At 32.4% G+C, this 4,388-nt stretch overlaps 1 long non-coding RNA gene across 1 annotated transcript; it reads left to right on the top strand.

Annotated features, from left to right (window-relative positions):
• Nucleotides 1-583: 583 nt before the first annotated feature.
• LOC109215780 lies at nucleotides 584-4,187 on the top strand. The gene is made up of 5 exons (XR_002066413.1): nucleotides 584-863; nucleotides 1,377-1,460; nucleotides 2,129-2,317; nucleotides 2,395-2,489; nucleotides 3,850-4,187. It is a non-coding gene; the product is annotated as an uncharacterized LOC109215780 (long non-coding RNA).
• The last annotated feature ends 201 nt before the right edge of the window (nucleotides 4,188-4,388 follow it).

Here is a 4,388-nt window from a genome sequence, read left to right on the forward strand (position 1 = left end):
GGGTGCTGCTGTTCTCTCACACCTGTATAGGAGTATGTGCCAGGCTAGCATGGGCACCCAGGTGGACATATTGGTTTTCTGCCACTTCTACAGGTGACAACATTTTCGAATACTCTGTTCATTACTTCAAATTCTATATAGTCAAAATGACTCTTAAATTTTACGTCAACCTTTTATCTTAGGTTTGGGCCTAGGAGCGGATCATGCCGTTGCAGCCACCTCTACCGCCACTAGAGCCGGGTGTAGCACCTCCGTTTCTCCCTCTAGCTACGAGGTGGGTTCTCCAGCGTGGGAACTACAGAGGCAGTGATGCTCATCATAATCTCCCCCTTGTCACGGATGTGTTAGCACTACTACAAAAAAGGCATATGGTGGTAATTATTTAGCGGCAATAAACTAATTGTCAGTAATTAATTTCATAAAGGCCAATATTAGCGGCAATTGATTAATTGCCCAGAATAAGCACTTTTTCTCGGCAATTAAAAAAATGGCCACTAAAAGCTTATGCCTTGTATAGATCGGGACATTTTTTGCCCTCCCTCAAAATTATTTTTCATTTCCCTCCTTAATATTGATAATCCAGTATTTCATTCTTTCATTCCCTTTTTATCGAGAATGAGGATTCAAAATCCAATGAAACCCTAACGCCCAAAATTCTAATTCCTACTCAATCATTACCCACTTATTCATCATCGACTTCATCTTCTTCCTAAAAATATTACTCGACAAAGATCCTTTATTTTTCTTATTAATTAATGAAGGAACATCAGAATATTTGAGGCTTTGTTCTTGCTACATCAATATGTCAACAGTTGCGGTTACAGATGCAAAGTAGATGTTTGCTACATCAATGGGATTAGAAGGTTGTACACTGAACACACAATTTTTCTAAAATTGAAGAAGCCAAGAGCTATGTCTCTGAGGTCATGGTCCCTTATAATCTTTTTTGTTTTATGAATATTGATAAATTGCAATTGTTAAACACTTTTCGGCATCAGGTGCTTTGTGGAGTGTTACTGATTTTCTGGAAAATTTATTTCTATTTGATTTTATAGTCATATTCTTTTGGTTGTTGCATTCTTTGTATTAGGAGAATAAAATTTAATTTCCAAATACAATAGATCTAAAAAGAAAAAATAAATCTTGAAAAACTGTAGCTAAAAGAAGTATTAAGATAGAAAGCTTCAGTATATTAGTTGAAACAAAGAACTATAGCTATGTAGTTACTATGAATCGTTCTATATTTTCTTATTTTTGCTAAGTTAGATAAGATAAAGGAGGACAAACTAATATTTCTAGTAATCTACTCCATATAAATTCATGAGTTTTTGATTGGTAACAACTTTTGCTGGTTACTTGATAATATTTCATTTCAGGTAATGACTGATGTTCAAGCAGTTGAGAGGAATAGATTGGAGGAACCTGCTTTTGAAATCGGTTTGGAATCCCTATGTGTAATGGTTTGTAAATTTTTGAAATCTAAACTGTTTATTGTGAAGTAGAAATATCTTTAAATCATGTTGGTGCTATACAACTATGTTAAGATCTAGACACTATGGTAGATTAACAACAATCTTGGTGTTATTTGATGATTAAAAAACAAAATAAATATGAGACAGGACGACCAATGTTGAGTCCTTATGCAATATTACTCTAGCCATATGACTTGGACTACAGATTTCAATTTGCTATTTTGATGAATTATATGTTTACATTACTATTCTCGAACAAGGAGATATAGTGTAGTTTCATATGAATGCTTCATATTGGGGGATAAAGAGGATGAAAGTTAAAAAAGGCATCATACTTTTACTTATAGTTGAGGTGATGTGATGTGGCAAAGATTTAAGTAAAATTTTCTAATCTAAATGTATTACCTAAAGCAGTTTTTATGAGGAAACCTATTGTCCATTAAATGTCTTAGGAAGTTGATTGCCTTTTTGAACACTTTGATGCATTAACTTAAAAAATAATGACAAAGTAAGTTAGACTTCCACTCCTGACAACATTAGACAACAAATTTGTTATGTGTTAAATATGATTTTGGTACCTTTCTAAAGAAAAGAATACATATTATTTTTATTTCATAATAAAACTACTTTGAAATGACTTCTACGAGTTCTTGCAGCGAAAGTGCTTTCTCATGGAGAACGGAATATGAGAACGTGATTTGGCAATATGGTCAGTGAACAATATGATGAAGAAGTGCAGTCTTATAATATCATTCAATTTTATATATATTTTCTGCTACTAGCAACAGCAATTTTTATTTGTGTTGAGTTTGGTGGAGATTTTATACTTAAGTCTCTTATTGAAGGTAGGTTTATATATTACAATATGCTAAATATACTTACTTGGTCCAGTTATTTCCTAATGTATTGATATTTATAATAGGTCCCTGTTGATCCATGTCCAGAAAGTATAATAGATCCCTTGTGCAAATAGTGACCAGGAACGAGCAACACAAGGACTACTACTGTCATTTCAAAGTAAAGATTTCTTTTCTTTTTGGTATTTGAATATATGTTGCTAATCTCCAGTCTACAGCTTCTTATCTGTCCATGGTATAATAAAAGAAATATTTGGTTATTAACTCCTTGTTTTTAGTCCTCTCGTTTTTGTAACTATTTAATTGTCCTAAAAAACATAGTAGAACTTGTTTGTATTGGTGAGCGTCTAATATGGAAATCTCTTATCTGTCTTTTCTTAATATTCTATTATCTTATTTCTATTTTTTAAGAAATATAGTATTTTATATGAAATTATATTGTGCCATTTTGAATATGCACCTCTTTCTTTTTTGTTTACCCTAAAATGATGTATCTTTTTGCTACACAAACAAAGTGAGATGAAACCTATCTTGGCACTTTCAACTACTATTTCTTTCCTGCACATGCTCTACAAAGTAATATTAAACAATATTAGGTCTTTTTAATACATATTAGTTCAAACATGGACATTTAGTTTTGAATGAAGGAGTCTTTTTAAGAGAAATATTAGTCACACATTGAAGGTTTTGTAAGTGATATAATATCAGCTGGTTGTATCACTAATGTCAAGAGCTTTCATGCGTAACCATAAGTCTTTCCTGGTGTTCTAATCATTAGGAATGTAAGATATCTAATCGATTATGTCTTCCTCAGAACATTTCCTTTACCCATTCTAGAGGAGATGGAGAGCAGAATGCTTCATTCTACTTTTAACAGCACTCATCAAACAATTATACTAAAAATCACAAGTAAAATTATAAAGTAAAACAGAAAAGTGAAGTAATGGCATCTATCTTATTGATAATTTAGATAGGAATAATAAATTTCATGAGATTGTTAGCTTGGTCCGGATATAGTTAGGATTTTTGCCATTTCACATAGTTGTAGTAGAGTGGCAGCCCGAGCATGTGATCTTATTAGTTTAGAGCCTAGTTATTTAGTCTTGTGAAAATTAACTTAAAAGTACTGTTGCTATATATCTAGTTCTGGTTCTTAGATAGTGTAGTTGTAAGTTTGTTTCTACATAAATATATTTTTTGAAATATTGAAAGATTGTTGAGATCCTAAAAAATCAACCTTCTTGCTCTTAACTAGAACTTATTTTGAGATTCTATTTTCCGCCCCAATCGTGATGGCCTAAAAGCCTACAGGTGAAACAGACAAGTTAATGACGAACCTAATGCTTTGACACCTACCAAAATCTTTGATCAGTGCATGCTTTGTTGCGTAATTTCAGAAGTGCTCGAGGCTATTTAATGATTATTGGTTTTAAAATACTTTTGCAATATCACATCATTCATGGCTTACTACCACAACAAAAGAAATATTAATTTCATGCTTTGATTTATTTCCTGTAAAGGTATTGAGATATGCAAGGCATATATCTGTGGAGACTAGTCGCGAGATATTAGATGGTCTTGGGAAGGCAAACAACTATTACTTGGACGTTTATCCAGAGATAAAGTGGATCTTCAGACATTTTTCCGTGTGGAAGGCTTCATCAAGATCAAGAGTTGGAGAAATTTTAATGCGCATTTGTTGTATTGTATTATAGCTAGTATTTGATAATATTAGCTATTAGACCAAATGGTGCTAGCTATTGGATTCAAAAAGTTTACCTTTTTGGTTATGTAGTTGGCACTATGAAATTATGGATTAGTAGTTGGTTTGCTTAGGATTTAATGTAGTGTATTGAGCTCTTTTGAATGGATCTTATTATTATACTTGAAATTAAATATGTATAACATGCAATAGAAAATCATGAAAAATAAACCTTTTTGGCAATAAGATGAATCTTTACTGGAAATAACAGAAGTAGCATGTGGATAAAGACCAATTGGCAGATAGTTTTGGTGGCCATTACATTCGCCGTTGAAAGGGTTCTTTTTGAATGGTCTT

Source organism: Nicotiana attenuata, unplaced genomic scaffold (genome assembly GCF_001879085.1).
Source record: "Nicotiana attenuata strain UT unplaced genomic scaffold, NIATTr2, whole genome shotgun sequence".
In the NCBI taxonomy this organism is placed as follows: Eukaryota; Viridiplantae; Streptophyta; class Magnoliopsida; order Solanales; family Solanaceae; genus Nicotiana; species Nicotiana attenuata.